General features: G+C 41.8%; 1 protein-coding gene across 18 annotated transcripts in view; it reads left to right on the top strand.

The window, feature by feature from the left end:
- The window catches only part of DAB1 (DAB adaptor protein 1), a 417,778-nt gene that overhangs the window by 289,832 nt on the left and 105,710 nt on the right, over nt 1-22,236 (top strand). For 12 of the 18 annotated variants that reach the window (XR_005821955.1, XR_005821956.1, XM_040565219.1 and 9 more), the window contains one exon: nt 2,444-2,556. The exons of 5 other annotated variants lie outside the window; for them this stretch is intronic. The gene's annotated coding sequence lies outside the window, so the exon portion shown is untranslated. Of the gene's footprint in view, nt 1-2,443; nt 2,557-17,077; nt 17,165-22,236 lie in introns of all 18 variants that reach the window. One more of the 18 variants, XM_040565213.1, reaches the window with a different exon arrangement.

The following is a 22,236-nucleotide window of genomic DNA, read 5'->3' as shown; positions in this document are numbered from 1 at the left end:
GAATGCCTGATAGTAGTGACTAGTTATTTCATTTAGGAAACACCAGAAGGTTGGGACTTGTTGGTTGTCAGCTGGCCAGCAGTATGCTCAGACATTGATATCTTCTGTTTCCTTCTCTCTTATTAAATCTCGTCCTAAAAGAAGTTTCCAGGTGAAATGTTAACAGCAAAGAATTGGGTTTGTAAAACTTTCTGGTACTGCTTTCAGAGGGCAGCCCAGAAACTGCCCCATGAAGGTGCTGCTTTGGCTGGAAATGGTGGTGGTGTACATAGGGAGGGTCAAACAAGTACAAGTTGTGATAGTGGCTTAAGAATACGATGTGTGATAAAAAGGGTAATCCCGATGTTCTCCTACATTAAGGAGACATGCGATGAAGGAGGCCACTAGAATGGTTTCTGCAGTAGCATTTGGAGTGGATTGTGAGTGGAGACGAGAAGCTGTAGTAATTGACTTGAGACAGGTAACAACTCACAGGCAGGCTGCCTAGCATTTAAACTGATGTAGTAATACTCTACTGAGAAATTGTCCTAACTGCTTTAACCTCGTAGCTTCCCAGTCTTCCAGCAGTGCCTTCAGCAGACCTTTCCAGGTTGAGTTTCATGTGCTGCCTGCTTTGCTGCTGCTTCCCGCAGGCTGCGGCTGCCGAGCGGTGTAAGTGCCTCACCCCATGGGGCAGTGCTTCTCTGACAGGGTCCTGTACAGCCAGGCTTCTGCTTGCAAGAAGCTTACCTGTGAAATGGCGAGCCCTTAAAGCTTCCTGCTTGCTAATAGTTGCCTGGTTTGCATTTACTCTCCCATAAAAATCTATTCTTTCCTAAATTAGTGCAATCTTCAGCTAAGCGTGAAGGCAGATTGGCACCATCAGCTGTGCATTTTGAGTCTCGAAGCTGAGATTTGCATTAAGGAAAGCGTGGTGAAAGTCGCCGGTATTGTCATGTTTGCCCATAGTTCGTGTATTTCTTTCCCATTAGTTTCAAAGGATTCTTTTCTAGTCATGAGTTAAATGGACCTGCTTGGTGTTTACATGTATGCAAATGATCATTGTGTCACTACGATTGCAAGATTTAAGAAAAAAAAATCAGATATTTTACATGCCTTTGAGTACTAAAGTGATTGCAATTACCTACATAAAAAGGGTTGTTTTATTAATTAATTGACTCGGAGAAAAAAGGCTAGTGACCCTCTGAAGGAATATCAATAACCGAAACATTAATTATGCAAATAAGAACTGTCTTTACCGTTCATTATTCATAGCTTAACATGAAAATTGCCTGTTTAAATAATGCTTCATTCATTTATTTTGATAAATACCTAATCTGCAGGGCTGTCATTGGACCTCAACTTGGAGGCAAAGCCCCCGCGGTGAGGCCGGTGCGGGCAGAGGCTGCTGGCACCCGGTGGCACTTGGGGTCTGCTGACATTCAGAGGGCCCTGGTGCTCAGCCAGTTTCACTGAGACAGTCACTACATTTCACAGGTGAAGGAAGGGGGGAAAGAAGCAGTAAGACATGCGAAGAGTTTATGATTTCCTCATGGTTTCAAAGGGAGGCCGTAGCAGAGCTGTGAAATCAGCCCTGCTCTGAGTCCCGATGGAGGCTGTCATGGTGTGGGGTTGTCTTTTTCTTCGGTGGGTCAGTAGGGGTGGTACCGAGGTGAACAAATGCCATGAGGAAAGCCAAGTTGGGTCATGCATTTGATTTCTCTGAACTTAGGCACTCAGTCAACATGCTGGTCCTTCTCACCTCTTGAAGATGTGATTGTGCTGGTTGTCATCTGCTGCAGGCGATCAATGCAGGCTCTGAGAATACTTTCCATGGGAAAAGCTCTGCCTTTTTGTTTTCTTAAGTTTCACAGAGTGTTGGCAAGTTCAGACTAAGGATTCCTGTTGGATTTTATTCCTTTTCATATCCCTGAAGACAAGTCAGAAGTTTCCTGGTCTCCTTCTCACTCAGGTGTCTAAAAGAGGACAAGAGGAGAGGGAGGAAGAGCTGCATTTCCTTCTCCATCAGCTGAAAGGCTGTGCTGCAGATAACCACGTTTCAGTTTTCAGTATGCACACAAGAAGGCAGTTAGGCAGTCCCAGAAAAATCTTTCACTCCCTGAAGATTCAAACATACGTGTCTGAAACGAAGGTGTTAAGATTTCCCCTTTTTAATGCCTTGGAACTTGTTATGCCAATAGGAGAAAGGGCCGATGAAGAAATATGTCCCCCCCTCCTTCCCTGGTAGCGTGATGAATTGTGGAAGTCCTGATTGAAAATTCTAATCACAGCCTTGCAGTCCTTCAGATCACAACCCTTGACAGTTGATTCACTCCTTTTCATGCCTGCTGCCTCTCACTGCTTCTGGTGCCTCTTATGCATGAGTCTATCATTAACACACAAAGCATGATGGATTGGTTGGGGTACCTCTCTCCTTAGAACCTGGGAAATGCTTCTTTTTCAGAATCAAAGAACCTGTGTGTGACATCGTCATGAATGAGAGAAGAAAGTAATACAGTATTGGATGTGCCTGCTTGCTGCCACTGTTTAGAGAGAAAATGATGCATTATGGGGAATGTAAGTATATGGCCTGTTTTTTTTGTTTTGTTTTTTTTTTCTCCCTACTGGCATGCAATGCAGAAAATCATGGATCTTAAACAATGCCTAAGTGAAGTCTGGAAATGCATCCAAGTTGTAATACTTTTTTGAAACAGAACTGTAAACACTTAGAAAATTTTACTTAAAGATTGGCCTGTTCGTGGAGTCTCTTGACTTATGGTGTGATCTGATGACCAAAATGATTAGGAATAATCATTTTTGATACTGACTATGGACTTCCATCACTTCTGTGGGTTCTCTTCCATAGACCCTTTCAACAGGAAACTTCTGCAAATAATTGCATCTGCAAATGCTGATGTTAAATTTGCAAATGCTTTTATTTATCTGTGTGACTTGACATTTAATGTTTCAGTGAACAAGACGGTGAAGTTTTGGCTCCAGTGAAAGATTGATAGGAACAATTTTCAAATGTGGTATCAAAACAAAGTGAAAATATGACATGTTCAAATACAGAGCTCTGATGCATCATGTGGTCTTGTAATAAATGAAGTAGCTCTACAAAGCTGACAGATCTGCAAGAGAATGTTTTTAAATTTATGATGATTAATTTTCAAGATGAACCGCAATAAAAAATGTGTTAGTAGATACTTAAAGAAGGTAAGGGGAAGCAGCTTTCCGAAATGAAAACAAGCAGGTAATGATAAGGCTGCCTTCACTTTTATATCACGCTTTCTGAAATTTGTGCAGTGAGCAAATTGATATTCTGACTGCTGCAGCTGGCAATAACAGCTACTCCTGCAAGTGTAACGTTTTGTGGAAGTTCCACCTCTTGGATTTGTGCTGCTGCTTTGTGCTGGCTGTCTCAGAAATGCCACTGCTATCCCTGAGCTGAGCACAGTTAGGAGTGCTAACACACACACAATTCTGCACAAAGCAGAATTGAAGATTTCCTACCAGGACTGGTGATTCCCTCAGAGCCATCAAAATAAACCAGCACTGAGTCTAGTGAGAAAACAGAAGTAGGGCCTAGAAAGAAAAACAAACTCTTCTGAAACTCAACATGTTAATTTCTCTTGAGCATTTGCCCATTGAAGACTGACTCTTTTGCATTAGGAAAGTTAAATGCAAAGAATATCTTTCAGTAAGATATATAAACTGATTTATTTAAACGTAGGTAGTGTTGGGCTAAAACACACCTTGATACCATTTGTACTTCGCAAGAAATCAGCCGTACATGCCAAGTGCTTACGTTTTATTTGTATTGATTTGGGTTTATTTTTAAAGATAGGGCTCCTTGCTTCACTTCTTTCCATTTTGTTGTGTTTGCACAGATGCCTTGGCAATCGACAGGTGCAGAATAGCTTTATGCACCCATTAGTACAATGTAGGTGCTGGTAAACATGATTTAATGAAGTGAAGGAAGGAATTATACACTGGGACACATCCTGAATCCAGTGTAAATTTGCTTAGCTCCATTGGCCTCATAGAGTTGTTTTGAAGTTTTGTTCCATGTTGTTACTGGTAAGACATTGGCTGACAATTTGTGTGCTCACTCTTACAGTGGTGATGTTTAGTTTGATCAACACTTGATTTTTGAGTTAAAAGTTGCCAGTTGAAGACTGTCTTCAGTAGATAGACTTGCAAAACCGTGCACAGTCTGCTCTATAAATAATGTATTGAAGCAGTGGCATCATTTCGGTCCTTACTAGAGCGTTTAGCTTTTTTTCCCCACTGCAAGACCTCTTTGTTGTATCTAATGTCTATCTTGTACTATTAATTCCTGCCAATATCTAAGAGGTAAAATAGTCTCACTGCCTAGCAGTCAGCTTTATCTCCTTTATTTGTGCAGTGTGCATTGCAGCGATGATCGATGTAACTTGTTCGTGTTAGGATGTCTGTCCTTCTAGTCAAATCTATACAGAAATGTTTATGCACAGGCACAGAATTGGTGATTCAGATGTTTATTTTAAAACTAGGCCCAAAAATAGATATATTTATGCATCTAAGTAAGTGAAACTGCTACCAGTGGTTCGCTCTTTGCTGGGACCCAGTCATGCTCAATGTTTCTTCGTGTTGGGTGTCTTTAATAACCGAGGGCACCTTTCCACGTGGTGCTGAGCTGCTCCTTGCTGTTGAAAGGGGGCAAGTCTAACTCCTACACGTGCCAAACTCTGAAGTGTGTTGGGTGTCTTGTTTAGCAGCTAACATTTCTGTTAAAAGACACAAGAAACTTTTTGAAAGGGGGTATTATGAAGGAAATCAGATGCAGTATAACTAGAGCATGAGAAAGAAAGGAACAAGCATTTTATGGTGTTTGGACAGAGACTTGACATGATTTAGTGATGTCAGAAGTGAGCTTTAAAGTTGGACGTGAGGGGAAGATGCTTCAGAAATTATATAAGCTGCAGGAATTCAACAACAACAACAAAAAAGCAGAATGAAACTTATATGCATTTGTTATATGTGTGGTATATTGTGCTTGCTGCCTCTAGTGCACTTCAGAATGGCTTTTGAGTGCAAACCACTTGCTTTGGTCCTCAGTCCTTACTGTCAGGATTCGATTCTGTCCACTGGGATCCCCAAAGCCTAATCAACATCATGCTGAAATTGCATCCATTTTTCCTCCAACTAGTGCGAATATCTGTGCTGGGAAAAAACAAAAACACAAAACAACTGTTCTTTGCAGATGCTTACAGCTGTCTGTTTTACCAATAACAATAGAATGTGTCTTGTGCTTCTCTAAAAAGCTACTTTTCAAACGGAATCAATATTTTTAGGGGGAGCACCTTTCACCAGCTCACCAGCACATCGGTATTTTCATGTCTTCAGCAGAGATCAGCATTAATTAGACTCTCAAAATTAAAATACATATGGAGGCTGGACTACGCTAGGCGAGGTTGTCAAATGACTACGGGAAATTCAGCCATGCTTCTTCTGTCATTTGTATGCTCTGCTTTGAATGTCAGAATCCCCGTACCTAAAACGTGTTGGGTTGTGTGCTGTACCTTGCTGAACGATGGGGTAGCCTGTTGTTAATGCTTACTAATTGCAAAGTGTTATACAGTGCTTCTACAGGAGCTTGCTTCTAGCGGGGACATCTTCGTGCCCACTGAATGCTTTGTCCCTGCTCCGGAATTGCCAATTACAGCACGAGCTTTGTGCGAGGGCACTGGTACCTACTTGGAGCATGAACTAGATCACAGACCCGTCTCATGCATTGTGCAGCTGTTAGCTGGGAACTGGTTTCAGCCTCTGCTGACAGGAGGGAATGAAATTAGTAACCTGTAGAAGAGCTCTCTAATCCATTGACCATTCACTCTCACCAACCCCTGAATTTTTCATAATCTTAGTTCTTTTTAGAAGAGAGAATACTCTGGAAGACTGTCATGGTCATGACGGATCAGTTACACTGTGGCATTTACATTTGGATAGAATTCAAAGTTTCTTCAGCATAAATATTCACATACATATGATGTCTTGTGAAAGTGGTGTTTAGTGATTCTGATGTCTGTTAGCACCTGACATGAGATGACCAGAGAAGTGTATCCATTACTTTCAACAACAATTGGATTGTATCTCTTTTGCAGTTTCTGACAAGTTTAGCGATCAAATAACTTGTAGTTATTTACCATCTGAGCTGGTAAGTTTTGGAAATTAGTTCTGAGAACATTTGAATTATACTTAAGACCGAAGGAGAATTTCAATACATAGTAGGCTGAATTTTGTGTAAGGGTGTAAAGCTTCAAGACTGTATGCCTTTCCAAGGAGTTTATATTGTCTTTAGTCGCACATGTATTTATTTTGTTTTTCTGATAGATAAAAATTCAGGCTGTGCAAGTCTGCCCCTCACTTCTGGCCATCGGGGCACACTCCTCACAGCCTTATCTCGGCTAGCTCAGGGTCTGAGCTGGCTGCATCCCCACAGGCTGCAATCCGATTATTTAGGTTTACATAGAGATGATTCTGACCGCAGCCGGAAAATTTAAGTACGAGCTCATCAAATGTCAATATCGACTGAAACTAAGCTAGTTTGTGCATTGCTTGTGTGGCCTTGTTGTGATCCTGTGTGTCAAGGCTCTCACCGTGCCTCCGACTGCCTGCAGACCGACCGACAGCGGCGCGTCCCCGTTGGGTCTCATTGGTTCATCTGCAGCATTGCGTGATACTGAAGCTGGCTAGAAGAGAGTTGCAAGACTTTTTGTTTCGAAGTGTCATGAAGATAAGTTGCACTAAATAGTGTGGGTTCTGTTTTCAAATTTTAAGGAAGATACACTGTGTTTAGCCAATACAGATTTCCTGATGTCCATTGGTTGCAGATCTCTATGAAGGAGGTTGCTTGCTTACAAAATAAGATGCTACTTATGAAAGCATGCTTTTTATGATGCTGCAATGAAAGCACATAACTTCTTAGCACAAAATAGAAAACATTTGTAAAGCTAGGTTGGTATTTGACATGAGTATTCTGAATCCTTTAAAGAAGTGCCTAAGTGGTATCCACCTCAGTGACTAACACTTTGATGCTTACAAATGGGCCCTTGACTTTTCGTATTTCAGTAGATACAACCTGCATGTCCTGGGCTGTGAAAAAATCTGGAATTTGAAGCTGGACTCCATCTGTGCATGCAAAAAAGAAAGGAAAAAAGAAGTTATTCATGTATATTTAGTACTTCACTACGAATACCACTTATGTTAGAAGATAGTACCAATCTGTGATGTTAGAAACCACTCCTAATATAGTTATAAGTTTATTAAATTACATTATATTTTTAAGTTAATAGAATGTCAGAAATGATTTGAATTAACGAGTGGTTATGAGTTATAGACCTTATGTAAAAATGGAGATGATGGAAAGACTCCCATGGAAATGCCTTGGCTTTCGATGTGGCCGTATGTTATTCCCCGATACCGAACGCTGTGATTGTGCTGTCTGTATGCACGAGCCACGTGGTAAGCGCAGGGCTCAGGGTTTGTCAAGTATTCTGATAGGTACTTAAACAAGATGAGCTAAATTCTTGGCGGGGATTTTATTTCCTCTTAAATTGGAGGAGCAGGTTTCTTCACCGAAGCCAGAGTGTGGAGTGTTTCAACAGGTTTCGAATGTGCTCAACTTGCCTCGTTGTATATGGAGCCGCTCATGTTTACCTCCTGTACTCGCCCAAGGCGAGATTTGAGTGCTTGCAAGTTTTGTGAAGAGACTGTTCAGAAAGTTGACTGCATAAACTCTGCCTGTGTTTAGTGGTTATTATTGGAAAAGTGCTAAGAAAGCTGAATTTCCATCCTGTTCTGCCACTATTTGGTGGGAGCTGCTGAGTCATTTTTGTATTAGGTAAAAAGGCAGCTGGAAGGTTGAATTAACTTCTGCCTTCACAAATACAGGCAGGCTGATCAGGAGACATTGTCAGATTACATGTGAAATCAAGATTGGTACTTTCCCGAGGAGAATATGGATTTCTATATGGACCGTTTTACAGTCCGATACCAGAGTTTATTAAATATTAAAAAGTGTTTTATAATCAAAATTAAAGCAGTGTATTGATAATCTTTTAAGCAATAATCAGTTTGACTTGTCTTAAATGGTCTAGATTTCCATTTTAACATCTAGTGATGAAGTGGAAAGGCTGTACAAATGTTTGGTACTTTAATTAATGGGGGCAATATTAAGCTTTGAAAGTCCTCTGGAGCTTTTGTCTCTGTTGGAGCATTCTCTGTGCTGTGAATCTTCCCTAATAGTTAAAGCAAATGAACTAAAATAGCCTTTGGGCTATTCCGTTGCACTGTGTTGTTGGAAAAAAATTAATCCTGTGCCATTTTGCATTTGCTGTCTGTGAATCAAACTGTGAAAGCTAATTTAAAAACTTTCACACTTGGCTTGAATGAGGACTGTCAGTGCTCGGAGAATGTTAAATTGAACGCAATTAGCTCAAAGTGAGCTAGCTTGAATATACCCATCAGCCTCAGAGTGCACAGCCTTAATGACTGCTCTGATAAACTAACACAGAGGTTACAGGAAAGAGTTCAAAGGCACTAAGTTGCTGCTAAAAACTTGCTCCTTATTGAATAGATTAGGGTTTGAAACCAAAACAGCTTGTACACCAAGGGGCAGGGAGGTTGCAAGGTGGAAAGCTGGATACAGAACCATGCTGCATTGGTGAAACAACTGAGTGACCTGCTCAAAAATGTTCGAGCTGCTGCTTTTATTTTTTTCACCTACTTTTCCTTTTTTTTTCCTTTCTTTCTTTTTCCTTTTTTTTTTTTTCCCCAAGTTCTTACAGTGTAGTAAGTGACCACTGAATTTCCCATTGGAGAAAGACCCCAATAGTAAATTGGAAAGAGCTGAGTCTGTAAATCAGCGCTTTACATGCCGGCCCTTCTTATGTGGGCAGCACAAGTTGTGCAGACAAAAGCTATATTTTTAGTTAACGAACCCCACCATAAGCACCATTCCCATCTAATGTATTCACAGGGGGTAGCATACAGTCAAAAACTTCCATTAATTCTTCTTGCATGAATTTTCTGTGCATGAGTGCATACGTTTATGGGTGGATTTGTATATATGTGCGCACTATTAGTGTGTGCAGTGTTATAGCATATATAGTAATTCAGAAGGAATCACTGAAGAAGTTTCATTATGCATGTAAATATATTCAGCAGAAGACTTAAAAAAAACTTTAATGGGGGAAAAAAAAAGAAAAATTATGCCATTTGACGTGAGGAATCTATTTTGAACAGTAGTGTATGCACAGTCTGTTTTCTGCCTTTCCTTTCTTGAAATTGTTGCCTGAAATATTATGGTGGAATGCAAGGGCTTTGCTTTAGTTTTAATTTGCCTTTTTGATGAATGCTGTCAGGATATTTTTAAATAGAGAGTAAAATTGGAGCTTGGTAATATTTGGCACTGAGTTTCTGTAGAAATGGCAGTCAGGATATGACTTTTGGCTCATAAGTAAAATTAGATAAAAATCACACATCTTAATGATGATTTTAAAATATTTCCAAAACCATGTAAATCTAAGTTCTGCCTCGATTTGGGTAGTTATGTGGGCAGCAGGGGGGATGGTTCGTAACAGTCATATACATATAAAGCCGTGAATGAACTTTTTCAATCTGTTTATCCAAATGTTCTCTAATGGATAAGAATAGAATCAAATAACCGCACATGTAAAAATCTGGGAGTTAATTATTGAACTTCATACAGATTTGTTCGTCAGATAATATTCTGAATGCTCAGAACTGCCTCGTGGTTTGGTTGTTTGCTGCCAAACAACAAGGTCTGCTTAGGTGTGGTTGCTTGTGCTTTGACACCAGTTGCTCTTCAGAGGCACCTTGGCCCCGATAGGAAGGCAAAGTCTTCCTGGGATGGGGAAAAGGCTTTTATTAGTATCAAATGTTGACTTTGAGGAGGTGTCCAACCTGTTAAAGCATTTGCTACCAGTATGACTTTTTCTTAACTCATGGACAACTTTTTGAAGATTTCTGTGAAGGTTTTTGTGGATGTGTCAGTTCTTTTCCTCGCAGTGTTTCCAAGCCGTTCAGCTCTGGCAGGAGAGAGTCCCCCGGCCTCGTGGTGCTGACTCCCATGCAGGTCCTTCCTTCTGCTTCGTCTGTTTTTGAAGCTGAAGCTCCGTGGCAGAGTAAGGCTTCCATCACCACAGGACATCCCTCCTGTGGGTCTCAAGGCATGCGTTCCCTTCAAAGTCATCAACCCGGAGAGAATAAAATGGAAAGGAGAAAGCCCTGTCCAAAACACAGACAGTTACCTTTCCTTGTTTCTGGCCATATTGCAGTTGTTCTGAACCTGCTCTCATGACCCCTTTGTCACCATCCTGCTGGACAAAGTTACAAGGTACTAAACCAGTCAGCCAGACTGCTTCTCAACGTGTGCTGGTGCTGGGTAGGCAAAGCAGCAGACTTCTGTTCCCTGCTGCGGAGTTTGCTGGGGTCAGCCCCAGCGGGTTGCTTTGCTGTAGCTTGGGGACCAGCACCCCGCTGCTCTGCCCTCCTGCCGGTGCTGTGTTTGCAGGCTGCTGGCTCCGGAGTTACTGCCGTGCTCCGCTGTGCGACGCGGTGGCAGAGAGTGCTGCCAGCCTTCAGTAGCACCTCGGTGGTGGAGAGGAACCAGGGAAATCAGATGCTTTTTGGCTTGGCTGAATGTCACAGTTGGTAAGGAAAGCCCTTGACTCAAAGATGGACCGCTGTGCCTTTGTGCATGTTGTTTGTTTTGTTACCAAAGTAGTCAACTGCTCATAATAATGGGAGCTCTGTGAGCGTTCAGGGCCTCAGCACTTCTTTTTTAAAAGTACTTTTTGATACTGCTTTGACACAAACAGACCAGAAAGTCGCAGTTACAAGCAGACCTCCTGTTTTCTTTCCTATCCTTCTCTTCCATCCTCTTGCTGTGAGGTGGTCATCTCTGCTGGATACTCGTCATGTATTGCTAAGTAACTTTTTTGAGGAGTAGTTGCTGAAAGATTGCAGCTTGCAAGCAGGATTCAAGAAGACGCTGCAATATGGTTGTCATACACCCAGGCTGCCTCTTTTTACTGTATGTTATTATACACAAAGTGTAAATTACTGTTGAAGATTCAAGTACATCAGTAAAGAAACGCTGAATTTAACATTGCATTCTGATCTCTTACATCTCAACAAAGTTGTGTTTGAATTGTGCTGTAGTCGCACAGTAACTTCTTTTTTCCCATTTAGTTTTTGTGCAAAAGAAGAAATCTGTGCTGGGGATAAATCGGGTTTGCATGATAAAGGCAACCACCCTCTGAAGGAAACTTGTGTTCTGAGCAAGGTGGGAGGAGGAAGGGACAATCTCATGCCTCAGGGCAGCAGAATGAGGTCTTGAAGATTGAATTTATCACTGCTGCTGCTGTGTGACGTGGAAGATTTCAGCTCTGGTAGATACAGTTTGATTTGGTAAAGTTAAAAGAAACTAAGAGAGCTCAAAGTGAGTAATGTCATGCAACTTTAGCACAAGATGATGTTACCAAGTCCAATGTAATTAAACCAAAATACCCTACCAGCATGCAAACTATCTGTCTATCTATATAGAAAACTACAAAAAATAACAGGAAAGATTGTAATAATTTTTTGTGAAATATGTTGGGTTTTGACTAAAATTTTGTTGTTGCATTTTAGGCTACTATAATTTGCATTTCTTTGGATGGATTTCTTGGATTGGTACATTACATATCATAAATCATACTTGCTACTGACCTTATACTTCTAATTTATAAGTACTTAGTGTCTTCTGCCACTGCGGTTGGAAGTAGATTCAGAAAACCCCTATAAGCTTGGATCGCAAAAGAGAAGCAGTATTTTTAGACAGTGACCAAAACTTTTTGTTGCTGATCTGATACCATGTCAACAGTCATTTTGATTGACTTCATTGCCAGGCACTATTCTATACTGTTCCTATTGTGAGTGTAATGATTTATCTGCCCTTCTTCCTGTGTTTTTTGGAAAAAGAGGGTCTAAAGATGGGATCTGGTATGCATGTTTCAAAAACTAAACAAACAAAGCCCCCACCCCCTGCTCTTTTTTAAAATTAAAGAATATGATGCATCTTGGGCTTCTTAAAATCTAATTAGGATGAAGAATTCGCTGGAGATGAATCTGTAGAAAGGCTTTGCAAGAGGAGGGCAATCAAGTAGGGATAATTAGAGTTACTATTTAAATATGCAGAAAGCAAAAAGCGTATCTGGAAAAGCAGAGTGAAGTTATATCAGCGTAAGACTAATGTAAGAATGATTTGTAAGCAATAAAATCACATCTCCCTGACTTTGTAAGTACAAAATAATAAGCAATATGGAATAATGGAGGCTGTAATAGTCTGGGTTATAAACCTAGTGATATGTTCTTTCCCCATTAGATTTTACCAAAAGGGGTTAGATGGGCTTAACACTGATAGCGGTTGAGCTAACTGAGGATTACAGGTATTGGAAACGTGTGGGCAGTAAGGGAGGAGAGTAATTGCTCAAGATAATCTTCTAGTGGTTAGCTTGGAATAATGGCACCAAGTTGGTGGGATGCTGGGTTAACTTCTTCCTCCTGCTCACCTGAATGTGTGAAATCCTCTGGAGGAAGGAGACTCAAGTCTTATGCGTGTGTCGATTAAAACAGTTTGATGAAGGATGTGCTGTTAAGAGCAAACCCTCCTTGGCAGGGAATTGGGTAGGATGGTCTTCAAGTTCTTAATCATCGCTGATTCCTGCAACTCGGTCATTATTTTCATTAATTAACTTCAGTGGGTAACACAAACGTTGCACGTCTTCCAAAACTAATATTATTGCTGCCTGCTATTTAGTTGTGGAAGTGAAAACAAAACAAACCAAAATGTTAAAGTCACACATAGGCAATAACTTCATCAAGCGCTTGTTTATCCAAACAGCTCTAATTGGATGCCGTGTGCAGTATTACATTGGAGTAGGTGTTCTTCACCTTTCGGCGTTAGGCTCAGCTGCTGAACCTACGAAGATTTTCATTGTAGCAGTCTTTAAGATTAAATTATATTACCCCAGAACATAATGTATGTTGTTTTAAGTGTTTTTAGGTATTTTAGAGGAGCTGTATACAAGGTCAGTCAAAATCTTACATATTTTTAATTCATTTTCTTTTCTATACTGAAATGCACTCATTTGACGGCTACTCCTGATTGCTCTATCAACTACAATTCTTGTTGAGAGTGTGTAATCAAAGACATTTTAACACACCGTTTCAGATCTCCACTGCATCCAGGAAGCCCTCTGTTCGCCTGCGTGTGACTTCCATCTCACTTGTGTACTCACTGAAATCAGGGGCACCCCTGGAAGATCAGACTTGGGTGCGTGTTCAAGTATTTGCCTGGCATTGTGGATGCTTACTGCTTTGCAGAACCAAGCTCGTAAACAAGGGGCTGTGTGCTACCTCACTCTAAAATACAGCTTGGTTTGTGGTGTGCCAGTAACTTCTCTTGGGGTACTGGAGCCGAAATAATTTCTCACTGTGTGCTGTTGCACAGTGCTTTGAAACCCAGGCTGTGTTGTTGATTCGTACTGTGATTCCGCAGAAATTTGGATTGAGTGCAGATACACAAAAGATGTACAAAAAAATGAGGGTGAATGCATGGTTTCAGTCTGAGAAGTTAATACGTGGAGAGTTCAAATCTTTGGTATAGATAAAATTCAGATTAGTTCACTTAACGGTTCACCTGGCCCTAACGATACCTAAATTTAGAACTTGCAAGCACCACTGGCCTGTAATCAGAATATGTTTTACCCTGCATAAAACAGAATTATGTTAGTCAATTTGAGTTAGCCAAGTCTGAATTCTGTGTCTGGTTGGATTTAGTTGCACTCTGCTGATGACAGAGCTCTGTTTGGCTTTCTGTTTGACCTGGATGTGTGCACCTTTCTTAGTCCTGCCAATCTTACATTGTTCAATGTTCTCCTGTTACTGAAAATCCAAGATCCATAGACCTTTATTAGATTACAGAGTATATTTCTTGTACCTGTAATATTTACCTTTGGGCATTAGGATTTTTCTTCCTGGAAAATAAACCGGTACAGGATTTTGTGTGAGCTTTACTCTAACCTCGCTGAAAACTCCTGAAAGAAGAAATATAAGGGACAAGAAGACATCCAGGTATATCTTTATGGGAAAGTCTTTTAAAAAAAATTGTAATGAACATATCTGTCTCTCTTTTTTTTTCCCCAGTTGAGGAGTATATTCCTTGTGAGTAATTACACAGAAGCCTTTTAAAAAAGGAAGATCCCACCCGTGTTATGGCCGAATAAATGTGCTTTCGATAGCGGTCTGTCCCCTCTCTCTGTATTAATTCCAGAGGACTGCTCTAAACTGACATAAAGCTTTTTCATCGTGGACTTGATTTTGTTGGTATGTAAAGAGGGAGGGTAAGCCCAGCATCCTGCCTTTCATCCTCCTGGATGAGGATTAAGCATGATCACAGCTGCAGAATAATGCAGATCCTAGCTGCTGGGCTGGAGGGGCAGGGGCGAGGGAGGCAGGCTGCCTCTGCCTCTGCCCTCGGAGGCACTGCGCTTAGCACAGGAGACACAAGAAGCACATTCTCACAAATCGTTTTTTCCTTGACCTAGTGGATCTCCTTGCATTCCAGTTTATGCTCGCTGTCTGCCAGAAGCCTTCCGTGATGTGGTGTGCGCCGTCCCTTACTGCAGGGTACAGCACAGCACTGTCTTTGCTACATGAGAGCAGTTCTTATTAAATAAAGGCACAGGTTTGCTGCTGGTTCCATCTTGCCTTTTTTAAAATAATTAATTTTCATGCATCTTCAGTTTTTTTCCTTGGATTGAAAGGAATGCATTGAGTTTACCAGTAAGAAAAGTACGCATGGTTTTTGCACTGCCTGCTGCTTTTCTTGATGATGCATTAGGCAATGGATTCCGAAATGCTGCTGGCTTTCCCAAAAGCCTGCAGATTTACACCAGTGATTTTTACTGTGTCTCTGTAGATAGCCCATAAATGCGTTGCAGGTCAACAGTTTTTGAAATGGATAAAAGTGTGTTAATTCCTTCAAGGTAAATCAGAGGGATTATGACATCTTGGAAGAAGAAACTGCCAGACGGCTCATGAGCAATATAGCTCGGACTGACCCAGTAGCATCTCTAAAGCTTCCGATAAAATTGCCTGAGGAGTCTGCCAAGAAGCCAGATGCTGCTGCTGGAAAAATACCTTCTGTAGCTTGGCATTTGTCCTGTAATTGCTTCCAAGAGAGAATAAACTGTAGCATGACAGTGGAAGGTGAATGGTTCCTCATTGCATGCTACTTGGGTGATTTTTAAAGATGTTTAGAAAATAAGGACGGTTTTGTCGTGTGTTACCGCTCAAGGAGGTGTAGTTTACTTGTCTAGCTGCTTAACAGTTCCCCATCCAGAATAACCAAGAACATCTTTTTATTTTTTTAATTTTTTTTTCCTGACACTATGGCCTGTCAGTGGCTTGAATTTTTTTTTTATTTTTTTATTTTTCCAAGTAATTCCTTTGGCAGGGTCCCTAACCTGAGCACTTAGCCTTTGGTCCTTCAAGTGCCTGATGGGGTCCCGTAGAGCTTTCCAGCTGCATGGGTAGGGCAGAATGGAGACTGATTCTCCCATACGGAATTAGCGCACAGAAGTCAACAGGCCCCCCCCTCTTCCATCGGTTACGTTGCTGGCTGTGGGCTTCGTTTTTTTGTTTTTCCTTGGTATATTTTCCAGCAGTGGGAAGTGCTGCATGTTGTTATATAGAAACACGGCTGAACATTGCCTTTGAACAGAAAATGCTTAAAGCCTGACTTCCTATGGGGCTGCTTCTTCGCTTGTTATTTTGGTTAACATTCCTACTGACACAAGGGAGGCGTTTGGGGAGCTGTATGCAAGGTACTCGGATACAAGGTGCTGCGAGCACAAACTTGATGAGAGCAGAAAACTGAATTCAAGAAAAGTTATTTGAAATTTCTCTGGTAAAATCTAGCAGCCATTCCTAAACGCTCCTGTTTGTAATCGTTCAGAAGGCTGCCTGATGTCCTCCGCAGCTGTCACAGGGAGTCATCTTTATGAGCAATGTTGCAGGTGTGAATACTTGAGGGTTTACATGCAATTGTCAAAAGTATTTCTTAAACTAGAACTCACTTTCTGACATTTTACAGTGCAAATTCATGCTTACAAGTCCCAGAAAGCTTTTTTGCTTTTCCCCTCATCTCTTGGCTAATCAGTGAACTTCAGTAGAGGTCTGGTCACTGGGTTTGGTGTAATTAATAAATCAAAAATCCATTCACAGCAAGGTGAAGCCCGTTGATTAGTTTTCCTAATACTTAACTGTCAGGGAACAAGGGTTGGGTGTTGAAAAATGGCAGTGAATAAAGTTGCTAGCATAGGGGATTTTGTTGTTGACATTAAGAAAGTTTGTTTTCCTTTGCTGTAATGTTATCAAAGGGCACGTTGTATAGGTCAACTGATGGGACTGAGAAAACCTGAAAGGAACCTGAAAAAGTTGGTGCAAATTGACTTCCATTTGGAAGGCTGGCATAAAGCATCACTTTGAGATCTACTTCAGATTTCACAGTATAGCTTGAGTTGGATCTTATGGAGGTGTTGGGCTGTCTTTTGTTTAAAATCAATGGGAAGGTGAGTCCCAGTTTTCTCTTGCATGCAATATTATGAAATTGATCTTGAAATTAAAAAAAAAAAAAGGCTGAATTGAGACAGTCCCATAAAGGACAGGGGATGAGTAAGTTGCCTTCAACTTACTGTACCCCTTCAAAACCTGCTGAGCTGTCCAGAATAGAAGACATTTAGTTCCGTAACCTTTTCTTCAATTAGAAGGCACAGATTCTGCTTGTGAGGGATTTGCATTTAAATATAAAACGTGGTGTCTCTGACATTGCTGTTACCTTCTCCCTGGTGATGCTCCCGACTGCATACTTCCCCTTTTCCTTCAGCGTGATGATTGCACCACTGTGCTTTAGTAATCATTTAACAGCTCTAATTACAGAATACTGTGATCCCAACTGTGTACTTTGTCCTTTTTCCCTTCTTAGTCTTCCCTCTGTTTCTTTGGTGTCGAGAGGATCACAAAAGCGCCGTTCTCCTGCTTTGGAAAAATAAACTCCAAAGACCCTGCTTTGGTAACGTACAGATCTGCGTTTTCCTGTTGCTTTGGAGTTAGTGGCGCAGTGTATTTTAGTCCTAGAGGGGCCGGTTGGTCTGGTGTTGTTTACATCTGTCACGCCGGCATAACTTCACTGCCTCTAATGCAGATACACTGGCATAAAACTGGGGTAACTCCAACTCCATTAAAATCAGTGGAGTTAACGCCAGTAGAAGTCAAATCTAACGCGATTGATCTTGTGCTGGTGTGGCTTTATTGACTCGAAGGGAGGCACTTTTCTGCTTGTGGGGGTCGGATGGCACTAGGCTGTGCCGGTAGCACTCGGGACTTCTGTTTCTCGGTTGCTCTTATCCAATGTTAGCAGAAATTTGTGTTCTTTTCTGCTTCGGGGCCAGCAGTGTGGTGATCTGGGGGTAGAAGAGTCTTGGCGATTCCCCTAGGAAAAGCGTTTGGGTGCTTCGGTGTCACTGTGAGCTCAGTTAATCTCTGCAACCCGAGCGACTTGCCCTGCTACCAGGTAACATCCTGGCCCTGCGGGGATCTTAGGTAAGAAATACCCTGCAAAAGCTTGCCAGCAGCACTGTGAGAGGAGTTGTACACCTTGGAGCAGGGAAGTACGTGTACGGGAACGACGTGTGCTGTGCTCATCCCCCAGCAGACAGGTTTTCTGCTGCTCGCTCTCAGCTCCCAGGGCTGGAGTTGTGTTCCCTGCTTCCCGGGCGAAGGAGGAGGAGCCCAGGTGCTGCTGCCTTCCTGGGGCTGCTCTTGTCTTGTGTGCTTCCTCACAGAAGTAAAGGCACACAGCTTTTGCTAACTGTCATTTCCATTTCAATTTCCAGCCTTTCATTTTCTGTGGCAATATATTTATTTATTTTTTCATTCCTAGCAATGCAAGGCCCCTGCAGACAGCGATGCTCACCTTGCCCAATGATGCTCCCAAGTTCCTCTGGCCCAGGAAAGGGGCAGGTGTTCCCAAAGCCCGTGGGAGGGCTGTTAGCTCTTAGCTGCTGCTTCATGGGGTTGGAGCTGATACCTGGTTGTTGGAAATGGGGCTGAGACCAACAGGAGGGGGCAGAGCAGGGCTGCGATCGCGCGGCACAGGGTGGGACGAGGGCACACAGTGATTTCGGGGTCTGCAGTGCTGAGTGTTTTCACCATGGTCATAGAAATTCTTTTAAAAAGACAAATTTCATGTTCAAAGCACTGAAAGAAAGAGTACAAATATTTTTCTATTGTTCATCCAGCCATTGGCTCAAATCTAGCTGCTTTTTCTTTCTTAAAAGTATCTGAATATCTTTCCTCAGAGAAATTGTAACCTGCCACCATGTCGTTTTTCAGGAATGCCAAGTGGCATACACTTTAAAAGTGTATTTCACAAATTCCTTTATAGCAAAGGCAGCGTCTTCTGCTTTGCATTCTTTTTCAAGAATGCTATCCTCTGTACTATAAAATAGAAACTGTAATATTCAATAGAAATCTCAGTAATTTTCCATTAAAAATGGTGATGAAGTCAGTTCATGCCTGTGAAAAATGCCTTTTTAATCCAGTCAGCATTTTCTATGAGAAGGAAATTCCCAGCACTTCTGGTGAATAATTGGTGAGGTGGAGTGTCGCAGTCGCCACTACACGGAGTGATTTCCAGGAGGAATTTCAGTAATTATTCCTGCTGTCACTGGAATGCTAATAAACATCTTACTTCAAAAATATTTTACAGGTCAGTTTTTTGGTGAGATGCTCTTCTGGTGGTAAATCAGCTGCAGTGGTGTTGTTTGCCCATCTGAGGAACGGGGTGGCATGCCTGAAAGATGCCCTGGAGATAGAGCAGTGAGGCAGATTGTGAACCACAACAAACATAATAAAATGGGGTACTGCCCTTAGTTGTATGAAGGTATTTTCGAAAACAGGCTTCATGTTTCCAGGAGATAAGAGAAGTATTTATAACTACAACTAAACCAGTAGCAACCGTATACAAAGGACAATTAATTATTGTTATGGTTTTGATGCTAAGCAGCATTCTGATGGTCGAAGAATTAAGGGGTGGTTGTGAAGTATTGTTCTGGTATCTTTCCACAGGCATAGCATGGACAGCATAATAAAACGCATTAATTTTCCATATACTAAGACTGAACATGTTGTTACAGACTTTGCTTTAATGAAGTATATACAGAGCCATCTCCCCTCGTTTGCTTTTCTTTTCCTCCTCATTTTCTCCTCTGCGTCAGTCTCTTAAGCTCCCTCTTTGGCCTCGTCTTCCTTGTTTTTTGGCCCTTAGTTAGAGGCCTTGCTAACTGAAGGATTTCAGTGGGTTTTGACCTCAGTCTCTTGGGTTTCATTTTATTATTGTGGTGCCCTCCATGAATGGTTAAGGCTCTGACACCAAGGGGCTGCCTGCAGGATGTTCGCCAGCCTTGGTCATGAAGGAGCAGCAGGAAGAGCTGTAGGGGGTGGCATGGCCCCTCTCATTGGGGGGCATCAAGGGCACCCATGGCACAACGATGGGTTTTTTCCACCATCTTCGTGCAGCAGCCCCTGGGCTCATGTGCCGTCCCTGGGAAGCTCTCTGTGCTCGGTTTCTGTAGTCAGAGGCTAAGTTTATGAGTAACGTCTATCTCCCCGGGAGCCGTCCTTCATGCTTCAACTGCCCTCAGTTTTCTGGGATCATGGCACTTTCTAAATAATTCTGTTATTCACATTTTGCCCTTTCAGTGTTTCAGGTTTTGCTTAACACAAAATCTGTGCGGGGATGTTCCCTGATGGCTGATTGTGCGGGGTGCTTTGGAGAAAAGAATTCCAAGGCCTCAGGGGTATAAAAGCAAGAGCTGAGGATGGCAGTATGAGGGTTTTATTTTTGTCGTGGTGTGGGAGGTGCCACCCTCCTGTGAAGAACCTTCAAATCCCACTTAGGGGCTGGGGAGAACTTAAACACCTCGGGCATGCCAGGGCTTAGTTACAAATCCTTCCTGTGGCTGCTTTTCCTTTACATAAGCAGATGGAAACTGGTTGCAGGGGAGGGAACTTCTTAAGTTTTGAAGCCCTGAAGAAAATTAATAAATTAATGTATTTTGAAGCCAGAGGGGAAGCGTTATGATCGTGTTGTCTGACCTCCATACCTCGGGCCAGGGGAAGTTGCTTGATGATGCCTTCATGGGCTCACTCAAGCGTACTTGAAGTGCCAAATGATCTGACAAATTGTTGGAAATGTTGGTTTACAAATGAGTGGGGAGGCGGATGGAGCCCGTGATGAATTTCATTGTGCATGAAAAGGTACAACTTGTGCTAATCCCGACTGCAAAGTAAATTTCCAAAACTGCTTCCTCACTAAGGCTTTGGGTCTTATGCTGGTGTAGGAGTAATACAGAATGCAGGCTCAAGGCTTCTTGTGGAATTAAAAGCCAGTTAATTCCAAAATGCGCTGATTGTGTTCCTGCCGTATCCACTTAATAAGGGAATAGAAAATGTCAGTATTTTGTTAAAACGAAGAGCTCTGAATCCTCTTTAGGAAAAGCTGAGGCATGCACATAGCATTGTAGTGGCTGGAGCAGTAACGAGGCACACAGGAAGATCATTAGGAGCGGGTACATGTAAGACGAGAGATTTTTATTTTCTTTTTAAACACAGCTAACAAAATTTTGTCTTTGGAGCAGGGAGAGAAATGTGGCAGAGCTGATCAAAGATAATAGCATCTCATTGATAAAACACATGCCGCAGTACTTGCCACAGTTGGAAGACCGTAGTATTTAACAACGGTGACCTAGATTGGAGGAGACAATAAAAGCTGTTGCGGTGAAGAGCAGATTGACTGCCGTTCTCATCTGGGTAATAAACAACTGAAATATGGACAGTGTATGGGAGTTTACTAACGTAGCTTACATAAAGACCTATGCTTTCGGAGGAACTGTCGCTGTAGCAAATTCAGTTTGAACTGTAGCTTGATCTGACAGATGTTTATGTGCTCCTATTACAAAGATCCCTATTACTTTATTCAAGAATCTATGAGCCTGCGAGAGAATGACCTGATTAGGTTTTAAAGTAAATCAATATGTGAACCTGTCCGAAAATAGACATGCATTTATTTTTAAAAATATTACTCAGTGGGATCGCCTCGAGGGAATATAGCCTTGCTATCTCATTTAAAGCTCTCCAGAAGTCATACGTTGTTATTTTAAAATATTCAGTGCCATTCAGATGCTACTATTTCAGCCATCCTGTTGGAAGAAGCTGACAACGGGAGATGAAATTCTTGATGCTTTGTAGCCAAACACAGTTTTTTAAGACACTAAAACTTGCTTAACTCTTGACCCTGTGGGTATTTTATATTTCTTTTATTTTTTTGTTGTTGTTTTATATATGTTGTTGTTTTATATATGTTTATATATGTTGTTTTATAAATTGACCTATTATAATTTTTTTTAAGTAGTTCCTGTTCGTGCTTCTTGCAAAGTTATTCAGTTACCCTTTGGGTAAAAATAAATCCAAGTTCTAGAAAAATAAACCGTCAATCCAGCTGTGACTTGAGAGATGTTCTAAGTAAGTGCCATTGAGCTGTAAAGACTGATGCATCCCCACTGTGCTGTAAAACCAAATATTAAATTGGGTTGCATGCAGGGGGAGGGGACGGGGATGTGGCCTTGTGGGGGACATCTGTTCTCTGCTGTGCTTTCTCTCCCTGTTTGCTGGGGGGATTTCAAGCGTAAGTTAAGAGCAGCTCTGACGACGGGGTGGTTCCCTCACAGCACAGCAAGGGCATTCATCTCTGCTGGGTCCCAGGGTGCTGAAAGGGGAGAAGGGGGGCACACTGCATCTCCCATGGCCATGGGTCTAGTCCAAGAGCACTTCACTGCCTGGGAGCTGTCGATTTTGGGGTCATTGCCTTCCTCTCTTTCTCTCGTTGATCAACCTCCACTTGCTTTTTCCTCTTCTATTGTTTTCTTAACTAATTAGAAGATTAATTGAAGAGCTTTTAGTTTATTCAAGCATTCCAAGAAGGTGTATTTAGCAGGCACTACATCTTTGGTTTGTAAGTTTATTTTTTTTCCCTTCCTTCCTTTTTGCTGTGCTGTACTTATTCAGGCTCCATGGAGGAGGGAC

This window comes from Cygnus olor, chromosome 8 (genome assembly GCF_009769625.2).
Source record: "Cygnus olor isolate bCygOlo1 chromosome 8, bCygOlo1.pri.v2, whole genome shotgun sequence".
Lineage (NCBI taxonomy): Eukaryota > Metazoa > Chordata > Aves > Anseriformes > Anatidae > Cygnus > Cygnus olor.
The sequence above is the reverse complement of the archived record's forward strand: the minus strand, read 5'-3'. Positions and strand labels throughout refer to the sequence as shown.